General features: G+C 46.0%; 1 protein-coding gene and 1 long non-coding RNA gene across 3 annotated transcripts in view; both read left to right on the forward strand.

The window, feature by feature from the left end:
- The window catches only part of LOC140214074 (uncharacterized), a 59707-nt gene extending 48911 nt beyond the window's left edge, over window positions 1–10796 (forward strand). Inside the window, exon 3 of the long non-coding RNA XR_011890993.1 lies at window positions 10375–10796. This is a non-coding gene — a long non-coding RNA (uncharacterized lncRNA). The remainder of the gene's footprint in view (window positions 1–10374) is intronic.
- An 878-nt stretch (window positions 10797–11674) lies between these two features.
- Window positions 11675–15780, forward strand: part of ITP (ion transport peptide) — an 81487-nt gene continuing 77381 nt past the window's right edge. Inside the window, exon 1 of one of the 2 annotated variants that reach the window (XM_072285454.1) lies at window positions 11675–11885. The gene's annotated coding sequence lies outside the window, so the exon portion shown is untranslated. The remainder of the gene's footprint in view (window positions 11886–15780) is intronic. The other variant, XM_050185854.3, reaches the window with a different exon arrangement.

Consider the following 15780-nt stretch of genomic DNA (forward strand, 5'->3'; position numbering starts at 1 on the left):
CTACAACTGTAGATTTTAGCGAGAAGTATCGTGTCTGTGCTAAATACCATAAAGCATGGTGATCACCTTTCTTGGCGTAAGCTTCCTGGTCCTGGAAAATGCGCTAAGAGGTTGATGCCGCTGCTGATGTTGTCGTTCGTGCTGAGAGAAGCTGTGACATACGCGTAGAAAAAAAAATTAATATAGGCCAAGGCCGCACATTGCAGTAGTAATCGGTATATGCCTTTAGACCGATGGTGCGGCTTATGGGGGCAAGCGATCTTGAAGGCCACTTCTGCTCTTTCGTTAGCAAACGACCCAGTTGCAGACGACACTGAGGAGAAAGACGGCGTCACTCGATATCGTCTGGGTGTCGACAGAAAAAACAATGGTCGAGATATCTCGGAATAGAGCCGTCGCTTGTTTTCTTTGAGTGGTGTTTGGCGTGTCTTTCGTAAAAGCAAACACATTTCAAGAAGAGTTCATCAGCTAAGAGCTTTCGTACAAAGCTGCGCAGTCTTCTGTAGCAGCAAGACAAAAACGTTGATACTGTTCGGCCAGCAGTTCAACGAATGTTGAAATTGATACGGTGGTGTTAAACCTTGCCAAGGGGGGAGCCACTGATTGGCTGAATCGAGGTCAGAAATAATATGTTGTAATCGTGCAAGGTTGGAGAGATTTCAAGACTGATATGCCCAGCACGAACCAATTTTGTAGCGCTACCAAATATGAACATAGAAAAATCAGCTGCTAACACCGAGCGACGAGTTCCACGATACTTTCGGCTGATACCTAACACCTATGATGTAGGGCCGGAAACTTCAACTAAGGTTACACTTGGAGTAGCCGAAGGAACCAACAATACATTAGAGCAGAGTGGAAAAACAAACAACAAATCCACTGTTGCATCGGGCATGAAATGTCTCTTCTAAGCAGACGACACCGTGTTCTAACATTTCGCGTTTGTTGCAGACGATACCGCGCACCACGCGCTCTGCCTTTTGCAATATCAAGAACTTTCTTTTTCTTTCCCTCATCTGTGAAATCTGCACGTTGACGACAAGCATTTGTGAGAAGACAGCGTTTGAAGAACAGACGCATGTGTGTCTGGTGGCATCTGATGTCTTTCGAAAGGAAACCAGATACGCGCACCAAGGAGGCGAGAAGGAGAAAATGGTGATGCTTCAGCGAGCGCTGTGTGGTGCGACTTGGCAGCTAGACACGCTGGCGACTCTGAGCGCATCATTGTCGGTGCTATTATTGATGCCTGCTTTGTAACCGAGAGCGTTGATCTCTGAACGTTTTCTCTCGGCGTTCAAGCGCAACAAGGCCACTCGTCAGTGTGGCCTCGCTAACAAAGCGTTATACTTTTGTATGCTGCGCTGGTTTCAAATCCTGGCTCTTTGATGATCAGCGTATATCATGAGGGCTATTGTTAATCTTGGTCATATATATGACAAGTTCATTGCCCAAACTGTTTTGATCGCTCAGTGGCATTGACGGTTTTTATGGATAAAACTTTTTTTGCCTGATCTTAAAAGAAAACTAGACACACTCAAACGAAGTTTAGACAAATAAAGTATTCTTTCAAAACTATATTCCTTAAGAAGGCAGTAATAGGTTGATTACTAGAATAGAAGATCAAGGTCAAACCTCGGTTTTCAATCTTTACCTTCGCCCCAAAGCCCCAGCGCAGGTACGTCAGTTTGACGTCATGGATTTCAATGTAGTCGTACATCCTTGTATTTGCTGCGGCGCACTAAGGTGTCTGGAAACTTGCGAAGTTCGCTCTCTGGCTTCTTTAGAATACAACGTAATCCTTCTTTACCAATAAAAAAATAACTAGGCTTGAGCAGACGTCGTCAAAATCAACGACTTCACAGCGAGCTGATGCAGGAACTCCAAGGCGGCGTTGCCACGTTTTTTTCGTTGTTGGTGTCTATACATGCCATATCAAACCTGCTCTCGCGGCAAAACTGACTTACGTCTGGAATGGTAGTGGCCGACAAGACGGCGCGCTTATTCCCAACCGACTTCGGAAGGTGGGTGTTCAGCTGTAGAGACTTAATTTACTAATACAGCTCAACTCATTTTTTTCGTCTTCAGTGTCCTCTTAAGCGATTTATCGTTACTCTCGTGGGAACTATTTACATTCATGCAGTGCTCACATGCCAAAACAATCTCAGATGGCGCCACCGTTCCGTTGCAGAGAAATCGGCATACTTTGAGTCGAGTTGCCGCAGACGGTACGCACTGGCTTTGCTTTGGATTGGCGTTGATTCAAGCAGCACAACACGCCAACATGTATGCTCTCCCCGCTCGTTCATATATATATAGCTTTATAAAAAGGTTTTTTAAAATACGCATCCTACATGTCTTGAGTTTCTTGTGGCTGAACTTTACGTTTCAGTTGCGTGTATGACGACCCTGGATGCATGCGCCAGGAGCGATGGCTGCATCGATGACAAAGAAGTCAACGGAGCTTGCAGCTATTGCAATAACCTACATTGGTCCAGAAATCAAATAGTCCTAACATTTCTTCAAGCATGCGTATATTTTCCCTCACGTTCGATGGCTTGCAAACACACCTGCTACATTTCGTTAATTGTAATACGTGCCGTAAACGTTCTTCAAACTCTCGAAAAGAATTACTTAAAACTTAAATATTTTTATTTTGGTAATTAGTCGAATAGGCATTTTTTTTTCTTGTGCTAGTAACGGCCGCATATTCGAGAAATCCAGCTCAAGGTTTAGAATTGCGCTATTCGCCCCCAGAGATTAAAAAAAGATCTCTCATCCGTAGAAAAATAAAAATCATGAGCCATTCCACTCTGTGAAGGTGGATGACTAGCGAAGCTGTCTAGCACGCGACACAGAGGTGACACAGAATTTTGAACAAAGATACCGAACGCATTTATAGTCTTGAACGGTCGTCATCGGGACGCTAGGTATAGGCACGCACTTTCTCGCATCACCTCTATCATTATTGTATTAATTCCTTCGTATTGGCGTATAGACCGGACTCCCGAGGAGCAGCGCGCCTACGAAGAGCGACGGCAGGAACAGAGACGAGGATGCAGCCGTCACCGGCGGCCTGCAAACACCACCGATGAAGATCGTGCACGAAACGCTAGGCGCATGCGGGTCGTCGCTCCTCGTAGACGCGTTGCTCCTCGGTAGTCCGCGGACTATACGCGGCCTCCCGATCACGACGACAGAAACGTGAAATTCAAAATGGAGAATGGCATAGAGCGTAAACTTTATTTTCAAATCAATGAGATTCGAGTCCGGCGTCTTTTTAGTGGGTCTGGGGCAACCGCCGCGGACGCGGTTCCGAGACATTGTCTCGAAGCGGCTTCCTCGGCTCGCTGGACGGCCCAGAGTTGTGCTGTCAGGTTCGAGCTGAGCATGCAGTGCGGTCTTCCAGCGCACTGCTCATGCGTGGTTTCTCGTGGACGACGAAACCGCCGCTACATGAGAAACCTAACCAAGGAAACGTGACGGAGTGTGCCGCCGCAGACCACAGCAGCTCCCACTTCATGCTGTCTGGCCGTGTCACCCGGTTATGTGACTGGCGCTTCGTGCGCAGGACACGCTTCAACCTACAGCCCCTGATTGCAGCCAGGCCCTGGGCAGCCAGGCTCCCCGGATCAGCGCTGCAGGCATATGAGGGTACGCGCAAGAAACCCTTCCGCAAGTCCTGCGTCACTGCATAAGCCACAGCTCGGCATATACAGCAGCCGGCACAACAAAATTGTTACCGGGTGAAGACTACCGCCGCAAAGAAGTTCATGGTGACTCATGAGGACCGGCCCGTCGGTGACACGACACTCCGCCCACCGATCGGGTCCTTGCGATCATCATCGACGTGCCCTGTCCGTTCGAGAAGCGACTCGAGGCTCTGGAGGCAGCTCGTCAAGCAAGGGTGGAGGAGTACAAACACCTCCGGGGGTACCTCTTGTGCCGCTACCAGCGAGTCAGCATCGAGGCAGTCGTCGTCGGTGTGCTCGGGTCCTGGGACCCAGGTAACGACCCGAGTCCTGAAGCGACTCCGTTGCAGGAGCTACCTCCGGCTGTTCAAGAAGCTCGCAATCAGCGAAACCATTGCGGCCTCACGCGAAGTGTGCAGTCTGCCCTGTGCACTTGGCATCCAAGTGAGGGGAACACGTTCCCCCGTGGATTGCGCCTGCGACGGTGTGAGGAGACTTCAATAAACAAACAGAAATCTACGCATAAACACACACACACGCAGGCTTGCCTTGAATAACGGAAAGTTACAAATAAGACACAGAGTTATTTTCATCGAGTGGAAAATGTAAACAGCACTTTCGAAAACCGCGAGTTATTTTCATCGAGTGGAAAATGTAAACAGCACTTTCGAAAACCGCTATTCTTACCCTTGTGCCTGGGACCTCTTTGGGTCCCAGGTGTGACAAGGGTAGTTCAAGGGCGTTTTATAGGTCCCAGAGACCATCATCCGGAGTCCACAGGGGTATGTGCCATTGCGCTTGGACTCGTTATGCACTGTCACCAGGATCGGCCCACGATTTCAGGAATCCTGGGCATAAAGAGCTTCGCTGTGTCGCAAAAATCGGCGGATCCCGCGCACCGTGGGAATCGGTGCTGTTTTCTTTGATTGACAATAATTAGCGGTAGTGTTAGCGGCATATGTGTAATTTCTTCAGCGTTCAGTCCAACACGAGAGTGGTGAGTTGTTACACGTTACCTTGCGAAACATCCGCCGTGGTTGCTCAGTGGCTACGGTGTGCTGCTGAGCACGAGGTCGCGGGATCGAATCCCGGCCACGGCGGCCGCATATCGATGGGGGCGAAATGCGAAAACACCCGTGTGCTTAGGTTTAGGTGCACGTCAAAGAACCCCAGGTGGTCAAAATTTCCGGAGTCCTCCACTACTTCGTGCCTCATAATCAGAAAGTTGTTTTGGAACGTAAAACCCCATAATTTAATTTTTAATTTTACCTTGCGAAACAGCACTGCTGCTTGTCTGCGTGGTCCACAGAACACACAGGGAGACGTGTTTCCTTGAGGCTTTCTGCGTCATTGTTCATAATCTTTAAGAGTGCTCAGCATCACCATTTACTCACACGTCACATCTCATCGTGGCAGAAGTGTACGGAAGAACATTTCCTCTACAAGGACTAGCGATAGTGAGCAAAGGAACTGCTCTTGCGCGTTAGGCTGCTGAAAAGGAGCGTTCGGACGTTAGACACAGACGCGACAGCGCAGTCGGTTTAGATGAAGCTTTCGTTTGTATTTGAGAGAAACATTCTTCTTGTATAGCGACCATTTGCAAGTACAGAGCGCGCGACCAAGTTCGACACATTGCCACCGGGGCACGCCTCGCTCAACATAAAGGTGTGACGTCGTAGGCTACGCGACCATCAGGGACGCCATAGTGCGAAGGGTGCCGGGTTCATTTTGACCGCATGGGACTCTTTGATGCTCTTCAAAACGCACTGTTACACGATGGTTTTTGCGTTTGACCGCATGGGACTCTTTGATGCCCTTCAAAAAGCACTGTTACACGATGGTTTTTGCGTTCGCCCCCATTCGAAGTCCGGCGTCGAGGCTAGGAATGGAACCCGCGACTTCCTTATATAAGCGGCATACAGAGAAAGAGAGAGAGAGTACGGTTCGTTTGTCGTTACTCTGAGTAAATGCAGGGTATTGCCTGTTCAGCTTTGCATTTACTCAGAATGAAAACAAATGAAGCAAGGCAGAACAGGGGATACCTTGCATATTATGACAAAATCACAGAATCTACTGCGCGTTACGAAACAATTATGTAGTAAAGCGTATTTTTCTAAGCTAATAAGTGGGTAGGAGGGAAATTTTGACATCCTACGTAAGGTGGAGCCACGGGAAACTTGGGCATTTGCGCAAAAAGGCATTAGCAAATGCAAATACCTTGTCCAAAACTAATGTCTTTATGACGCTGCAAATTAAGCGTCCTGACGACGATGTCAAAGAATTTGACAGGTGTCGCAACCTACTCCCCGAAGGATGAGGACTTCAGTAGACAGATAAGCTAATAAGTCGACGACTGAATACATTAGTAGGAAAGCCCAATTTCAGCCCTCGTCATATCAGGAAAATAACTGGGAAGTCAGCCTACACACTAATAAGAATTGCAGAATCTAAGACGAGCCTTTGTCACTCTTTCGGGCTCGCTTTCTTGGTCTTGCTGTGCAGTGATGGGATGATCCTGACGCCATTACTGTCGTTACCGGAGAAGCGACTGCAGCCAATAACAGTGTTTTCTAGCAGATGACGTCACTACGCTGTGTTCTCGTGCTGACGTTCTCTCGGTTTTGTCGCAGGGTCGTGGGCTTCTGTCGTTGAGCAGCAAGAATAGGGATACATAATATCGCAGGAAATATAATTGGAAAATGTTTTTTAGCATCGCCGTGATGCAAATTCATCTTGTGCCTCGTGTTGTGTAATGCGTGTGGGAAATTGATTGCCGCGAACGGGTCAAGCATCAGCACGACGACTCGGCTCCGAAAAGAAAAAAAAAAATTGCAAGATTGTGCTTTTGTTTGGGTTATACCGGTATGCTGTGTTGTAATCGCGACGTGTGATGCAGAGTTCTTTACACAGGAAAACATGCACCCATATAACGAACCCGTAAACAGTATGCTCGAATCCTTTACGCTCGGCTCTGAAATGTACGTTTGATGTTTGTTGCTCATTCGTGATAGTTTCTACTAACGCACGTACATACACAGACAGATACAGCGGACGCATATTCAACAGACACAAACGCGCCTGTACACACACACATGCAAGCATGCACATCCCTCGGTCAATGACCCGATAGCTGCACATTTCATATTCGGCTTGACCGTTCGACAGTGAACTTCAGCTCTTGCTTTCTTTCCCCGAATTTCAGCGCAGTTTGAACGTTTCATATTCGGCGTAACCGTCCGACAGTGACCTTCAGTTCTTGCTTTATTTTTTTTCCCCTGAATTTCAGCGCAGTTTGAAAGAAATTCTTGCGTGTTCGTGAACATATTCCGTGCGCGTTCTTCAGGCTGACGTGGTATCAACGCATAAGTGAGAATACCACGCAGGGTGCGACTGCAAATGCTTGGATACAAGTCATTCGCCCGTGTGAAGCTCGCGGGAACACCACGGTTGCGTAATGAAGCAGTTTCGAGCGCGAACAGAAGCATGTACACATTTCGCGCGACAGGTGCCGAGGGAAATGAATGAAAAATGCATGAGCGAGGTGATTGATTCGTTGTTTGATAAGATGATAAGATGAACAACAAAACACTAACACCACGCAGGCTACGCAGAGATAATACAAAGAAGACGATAGCCAGGATGTACTAATATATCGTTAGAAGGCTCTGTAGTTGCTACACTTCCAATTTACGAGTAAGCAGATGCGAAACGCGCAACTGCACTAGGGGCACCGCTGAACCGATTCCAAGGTGATCTGTTACGTTAAAATGAGAAAATTAAGTAAGGTTAAGTAAATAAAGGGTATGTAATGAGGAGGGAAGATAACCGGTGGTCATTAAGGGTTACGGACTGGATTCCAGGAGAAGGGAAGCGAAGCAGGGGGCGGCAGAAAGTTAGGTGGACGGTTGAGATTAAGAAGTTTGCAGGGACAACATGGCCACGATTAGCACATGACTAAATAAAGGGTATGTAATGAGGAGGGAAGATAACCGGTGGTCATTAAGGGTTACGGACTGGATTCCAAGAGAAGGGAAGCGAAGCAGGGGGCGGCAGAAAGTTAGGTGGATGGATGAGATTAAGAAGTTTGCAGGGACAACATGGCCACGATTAGCACATGACCGCGGTAGTTGGAGAAGTATGGGAGAGGCCTTTGCCCTGCAGTGGGCGTAGCCAGGCTGATGATGATGATGATGATGGTCGTTGCTAGATGATTTTCCATTTAGGGTGCCAGATGTAGAAATTGTCTAAAATCGAAAATTAAGAAAAAACTAATAACCACCTTACGAACTTTACAGATCTGTAATCCTGCAGTAAAGACAAATATTGCAGCTGTGTAAAAGTAATATATTAGGACGTCCAAAGCTGGCGAACTTTCTGTATTAAATTTTGCTATAGAATCTCCCTTTGATACTTTAGCTGCAAGGAAAATGGCGAACAGTCAAGGTTACGATTTCACGTTAACCCTCGGAAACTGTTAACTAATTGGTTAGATGTGTCCTCCGCTTTAGGGAGCGCTTTATCATGATCATATACGGGTTTATGCGTGAGGGCCAAGTGTGGCCAAGGAGCATCAGCCCAGTGCTAATAAGTTGGCAATTGCGAGAGGTAGATACGATGTGTCTGTAAAAGGGCCTTAAAACAGTCGCTGTGAAGTGCGCAAAATGTATATGTAAAAAGCTTATGACAGGAGCGCTTGATCAGACGTAATTAAAAAAGTTACGATATTTGTGCTCTGTGGTAGTTTTGGAGCTGCAAACCTTTCTTATTTTTATAGGTTGATTCAAGCCGCCTTTGCATTATTACTTTTTATATCCAAGTAACTTATCCCCCACCCAATTGCAGGTTAGCAAACCGGAAACTCTCCTCTGGTTAGTTTCCATGCCTTTCCTCTTTCGCGCTCTCTCTCCTGTATCCAAGCAAACGGAAGTGTAGTCGTTACAATTTGATGATTGATTTCATGTGCAGCAAATTCGATTGAATTGCATTTCGCGGTTCCCTATAATCAGAGCCTCCCTGGGTTTCACGCCATATTTGAATAAAGGAATTCGAGCTAATAAAGCCTCGTGCCGAAAGCATCCTCTGCTCTAAAGGCTGTTGGAAAAATTATGTTTCAATGTATGTAATGTACGCTTGATGGGAAGAAATGAAACTAGGCCTATTCCATATTCAAGAAGCTTTTGGGAATCTTGAACGCAGTAATCGATTTGCTCCTTCTCTGCGCTTGCACATCGGCTCCTGCGATTCTGGTCCATGGTGTTTTATAAAATCGTGTCCTTTAATGTACATTATGCCGTATTGCCTTGCATAATGTATTAATCTGTCGCCTGTTTGTGCTACGATTTATCAGGTAAAGATAGGGAATTCGAGATAAAATCTAGGCCTATTCCATATTCAAGAAGCTTTTGGGAATCTTGAACGCAGTAATCGATTCCTCCTTCTATGCGCTTGCATATCAGCTCCTGCGATTCTGGTGCATGATGTTTTATAAAATCGTGTTCTTTAATGTACATTATGCCGTATTGCCTTGCATAATGTATTAATCTGTCGCCTGTTTGTGCTGCGATTTATCAGGTAAAGATAGGGAATTCGAGATAAAATCATAAGCTTTGCTCTCCGAGCTGCATGTAGCAGTCGTGTACATCAGGATTTGGGCTGTAATCGCCAGTATATCGCTAGTTAACAAATAATTAGTTATGATTTATTTTTGCTGAAAATATGCGGGCGTGTTGTAGTGACAGAAATGAAGTCAGACAGTACTCAAAGCATGTCCACATATTTGTACGTCACTGAAGTTCGGTGCTCAAAATACTGTAATTATATACCTTTTCGCAGCAACATTCAGTGATATATCTTAATATCTTTATTGGTATTTTGGGCTCCTTATTCAGATACTTTTACAAACATTTCAATCGTATACCTTTTTAGTGTTGGTGACGATATCGTTAAAGAAGAGGATGAGCAAGCTGTATGCGTACAACGTAAATTTGGAAAGATATCTCTTTCTGACGGCGAACGAAAAGTTTTTAGTAATTCGGGCCTTTGCTTCGTTTGAGAACATAAAGGGTTTCATTGATGCAGAACAAAGTTCTGCATACTGAAACGGTGTCTTCAAAGTAACGAAATAATTTTTCCTGCTTGTAGTACTCTACTCAGATGCTTTCGGAATTTGGGCGTTTAGTACTTTATCGAGCGAATGTTTTTTCCCAGTATTTAGTGACCTATCTTAAATGCTCTCCTTGAATTTGTCGTACATATATGAGGCACAAACGTTTCACAAAGGCTCTGTGCCTAGCAGTAGTTCCGAGAAATTTGGAATCAAGATATTCCGCGACATCTATTACTCTCCCAGCTTAAAATTTATAACAATGGAAGTTTGGGCATGTTGGTATTCCAGTTTAGGCATTTTAGCACCCAAATAAAAATATAAGACACGCAGGAACAGGGTGAGCGCTTTAACTACGTCTGTCACACTGTTCCTGTGTATTTTTTTATTGTTTTGGTTTTATTGCGTGCTAGAATACTAAAATTAAAATTTGTGTGCTAAACTTCTTTTTTTTTGTAGTTTTCGAAACATTAACTGGAGCAGCAATGAATTTCGCTGCTGATATTGAGTGTTAGTGTCTCAAAACTGAGGAAAAGAATTGATAATAAGTGCATTATGTTTATTTCTCTTTCTTCATCGCAGCGATGTGAAAGAAGAATGCGTTGAAGACGACTCACGAGAAAACGATGTGCGACGTCTAGTTTTAGGCGGATCGACGGCAACAGCGATGACCAGAATGCGGCGCGTATTGCATCACATGTGCCGCACATGCCTGCGGTGCGGACGCTATAGGTATCGTAATACCGGTGCACGTTTTTGTTACTTTTCATGGTTAACCGGCAATATTTAACATTTGTTAATGCCAGCAAGCGGGCGGTTATTGCTTGCTCTCCGTTAGGTCTGGAGGCAACACTCGGCATACCGAAAATGCACCGTGGCTTTAGACGATTAAAGTTATGCTCGAGGCGTCGTTTAACGCCTTTTAACGTACCCCGGCAACGCCGTTATCTATTCTCTCCATTAAATTTTCTTCCGATTCATGAGAACATTAAGCGTGGCAAAACAAGAAATATAATAAATATATCCGAGCTTTCTCGAAAATTGCTGTTGTTTAAGGTATAGGCGCACCAGTCACCTATGTAGCGTGAACTTATGTGAATTTCTTACCGCGCGTTTAATCTGTGCACATTGAAACGCAATGCGCCTGTGCTGCCACCTTGAACACGTGCGTATGTTACGCGTACGCACATACCCGCCGCGGCTACTCAGTGGCCACGGCGGCTCCTGAGTGCGAGGTCGTAGGTTCGATCCCCGTGGCGGCGGCCTTATTTCGGTGGGAGGGATGCAGAACTACTCGGGTACCGTGTTTTGGGTGCCCCTTAAGGTATCCCACGTGTCGTTAGAATCTATCCAGAGCCCTTACACATGTAGCTTCCCTCATAGCCCACTGGGCGGTTTCGGGACGTCATAACATCGCAGTTTAATTAACACGTACACAAAACCGCCGCAAAGAGCAACACATAAAAAACAAGACCCAGACATGTTCATCTAAATCTTAGCACAGTGGAAAACTTGTAGCCGTAAGCCAAAGGGAACAAAATAAATATACAGAAAGAACGACAGCCTGGAGTAGAAAGCATAAAAACGAAGGGAGGGGCTTGGACTCGGAGGCGTTGAAGGGGAGAGGTTTCTGGAGGAGGGAAGCAAGGGATAGCGGGGATGGAATGGGACAAAGGGAAGAACAGCCGGAGAATCGGGAGAACTGAGAGTTGGGCTGAAGAAGTGAAGGAACGTTGCCGTGCGTTCAAGCGGGAGAGAAATAAAGAGCGAAGTGGAGTGAGAGAAATGGGAGGGTGTAGGGAAGAAAAAAGGGGGAAAAGGGAGCCCACGTGACCTGGCCGCCGCAGCCGCTTCTCCTCCCTCCGTCCCGGAGGAGTACAAAAGTGGCCGCCGGTTGCCCTCGGGAGAGTCGGGAAAAGTCTCCGGAGGCGCACAACTCGGACGTCGCTCTATTTCCCGTGGTTCCCGTATTTCACCCGTGTGTGTCCGTGAGCGCTCCCGTCTCTTCCCTACGAGGGACGTCCCACCGGAGAGACACGCTCCGCTACCGCATCTCTCCTTTCCCGAATTCCCCAACGACTCCGACTCCAAAGGTACGTAGACACCAACGCCGTACCTACCATTTTTTTTTCGTTTCATGGAACAATTTAAGGGGACGTGGGACTAAACCCCGCATGCGCCGTAACTTGAAGCCACGACTTGGTAAACTCTGGCACAAGACAATGCCTGATGTGATCGTGCCCATGATGCTCATTGCGATTCCTTTGGTGCGTTCACGTCAGGCGTTATCTTGTGCCGGACTTGGCCAGGTCAAGTGGGGGCTACAACTTAAGGTGCATTCCCGAATACGCGTGTAAAAGCTGTGGCTACAGAAAGGGCATCTTCAAAGGCACTGATTTTTAATAATATTGCACGGAGATTTCTTCAAGATATATAAGTATGTACAGAGGGGGTTATGCAGCATAGATGAAGGTAAGGTTAAGTTAGGTGATAGTAGCACACGTAAACAGCATGGTAAGCAAGAAATTCCGAAAATAACGCATGATATAAAACAATAAGGCTCCGTTTACGTATCAATAATGCAAGTCAGGATTATGTATACAGTAAGGTGACGGGAGTTGCAGGCCCACTTGCAATCGACAACTTAGTTAGTGCTTCTACTAGGTATGACAGTCGGTAAAAGTACGTAGATATAAGGCTGTTTTTTTTTAATACAAAGCTGTGTGACGTATTGTGCTTGTTGTACAACACTTGTGACATCAGTAGGTAAATTATCGACAATTCGGCAAATGTTTTACTTATTTGTTGCCTGTAATACAGTTGGAGTAATATTCGTTACGTCGGAACTCGGCAACTGGACTTAGAAACTGCAATCAGAATAACGACAGTGACAAAAATACAGGTATCTACCTCGATCGAGCGGGTTACAGTGAATTGAATTCATATAACGGCGAAGAATAGAGGAAGCGGATCGAGGAAATAAAGGGGTACCACGTGGGTACCGTGTCGTGCGAAATTAACAAAATTCCAAGCTTTTCTTTATAAAAAGAAAACTGGGCACTGTTTAACGGAGTAGTTACTGCTCATTATAGCTGAAGGCTTAATTGTATGCCCTGAGAACATCTTGAACTAAAAAACAATGACGATGTCCTTTGTTATGTGGGATGTTATGTGAAGGTGCATATAGCGGGATATCGCCTCATGTGCTATCGGTTACGTTACCTCAGTAGCAGCATGGTCGGTCGCGCGTGTTTTTACCCTGTAGTTTAGTAATTCTGCAATCCCCCCCTTTTTTAGGGAGGGGGAATGTAAGCGGATGGCATCCGCGATGTGCGGATTCACAGTTTTCAGGCAAAGAAAACCAGTAAAGGCAAGTCGAGAGAAATGTATATATATATATATATATATATATATATATATATATATATATATATATATATATATATATATATATATATATATATATATATATATATATATATATATATATATAACACGTTGTTACAATAGTGCAATATGATTATTCAAGTACAGCTTCAGGCAAGGTGGTAACATTGGTAGTGGATGACCAATCATATTTGGTGATAGTTTAAGGTAAAGGAGTAATGCATTTTTCATAAAGGTGTTATGGATAAATTATTTCTTAGTCTTACGATACATCAACGTGACCTAATTGAGCTAAATGAACTCGAGTCAGGGAACAATGGTTCCTTTGGCCTGAACTTGACGGCTCGGGCTAAGAGGAATTAAAAAGTAATCGAGAAGTTTTTGCTAAGGACACGTCATTTAATACTAGTTTAACTAAGTCATTACTGAGTGTTGACGAAAGAAGAACGTTAGGAGGAGGACACTAGCATCAAATCCCGCCCGAAATTAGTCGATCGAGCCTAGGCTAAATAAGCTGATAATTGGTGGTACGTGATTGAGTACGCCAGAATGGGTTTCCAGTACAGCGGAAGCGCAATCGCGGGTTCAGGTGGTGTAATTAGATAAAGAAACTCGCCGACTGTTATCTCGTAGTGATCGTAAGGACGAACACAGACGAACGGAGTCGCAGACGAACGTAGAGGGGTGTAGCCTAGCGATATATTATGGCTACATCATACTGCAAGAAAAGGCTTGCATTCACACACACACACACGCACACACACGCACACGCACACGCACACACACACACACACACACACACACACAGATCTCTTACGTTAAGCTTGCTCGTAATAGCAAATTCCAGCCAGTCCTGATGCGCGACATATTATTAGCGACTGTGGCCAGTGAATCGCGAAGAATACTTACGAACTCTGTGAATTCGGCCCCTGAAGGGGGGGGGGGGGGGGGGGGAGGAATCGAAACTCGCCAGCTTTATAATACAAGCCTTCGTGAGCGGTCCCAGTGACTATACCTCGAAATCCATACTCGAGAATGTTGTCGACAACACGTGACGCTATCGCGTTCATTACAAAGGCAGTGAGTGAGGTCGTCGGGCTGTCGGAAGGCAGGGATAACTGGACATCGCCGAGAAAACCCCCTCGTTCTGGCAGTAAAACAAAATAGGCTGACGACTCGGCTGAAGACCGTAAACGTACAAAGCTTAAAACCGATCATATACACTACGCGTAAGCTCTCTAGTTTCAGCGCGGCGGCTAAAGGTAAATTCAAGGACGTCGCTTGCCCCACCTTCTGTGCACGCACGAACGTCACTGGATACGATCCAGTATTGTCGATCGTCATTGTGACGTCAGCGTTTACGTGTATCCCCTCGTTAACCTATGGACTGCGTGCGTTTGCCTTTATTTCTCAAGATATCGTCGCGGAAATTGCTTCTTGACCATTTCATTAGCCCTACTTTCTTTTTTTTTATAGGTATGCTGGCGTGTTGTTTGTGTGTTTGGAGTACGCAGTGTACGGCGTTCGCGTGTTTCTTCGTTCAGCAGATTTGCATAAATCACGTCCTCTATACGCTTTTGCTTTTGTTATAGTGTTTGGAGTCTTCCTTATTTGAGGCGACGTTCTGTAATCGCCTGCTCTCTGGTCATTCCGTCTAGCGCCCGTAACCGCGCTTACATGCCTCCGGCGCAGCTCGATTTCCGACACTCGATATTTGGGACGCTCGCGATCGTGCGACCTGTGCTTTGTAATCAGTTCGTACCGTATACCGTAGCGGCTCAGAAGATGACTCATTCTGTGCAAAGGAGACCCCAGGAGACCCCGAATAGACGCGGTCCCATTCCACTGCCGTAACTTACGTGTACACTGCCCGAACGGCAAAACTGCTTGATGACATAACGCAGGAGGAGTTTGGCTGGCCACTTCTTTCTTTCATTCCTCCCCGTCTCTTAGACAATTTTTTCTTTTTTTTCGGCAGTGAGCGACAAAGCATGAACTGAGAGTTTCGCAATCCCTCCTGGCTCGATTCCAAAGCTCGGCTGGGTGGGAACAAAACGATCGGGTCCACGTAGGCTTGCCAAAGCTTGGAAGAGTCGCATAGATTCGTGACGGGCGACTGGCTCTTTCGTACGTTACCAATGGACGACGTGGATCTCTACCACTACGACGACGAGTGAGCGACGATAAAAGGATGCGTGCTCTTTCCACGACGCTCTCTTTTACAGCTTTCGGCGATTACTGCGCTCCAGCGTCAAAAAAGCGCCGCTGCCTTCGGCGTTTCGGAAACACGTAGCATCGAAAACGCCTTTCGGATACCACGGGATGGCGATGCCATCGTTATTAGTATTAGTTAGCATCCGTAGTATTAGTATTATTATTAGTATTTCGCGGGCTTTCTTTCTCCGGCGACGGTAAATACATAATTAATTCAACAAATAAATGAATAAATAAATAATATTTCATTGCGCGCATCCGTTTAAAAAAAGAGGTGGTAGTATCAGGCCTGCCAAAACCACATTGGGTTTGACCGGCAGTGCGTGGCAGGCAGCAACAAGCTGCTTAGGATACGAGAAAACAGGCAGGGAAGCTAATTAGAACGGT

This window comes from Dermacentor andersoni, chromosome 11 (genome assembly GCF_023375885.2).
Source record: "Dermacentor andersoni chromosome 11, qqDerAnde1_hic_scaffold, whole genome shotgun sequence".
NCBI classification, from domain to species: domain Eukaryota; kingdom Metazoa; phylum Arthropoda; class Arachnida; order Ixodida; family Ixodidae; genus Dermacentor; species Dermacentor andersoni.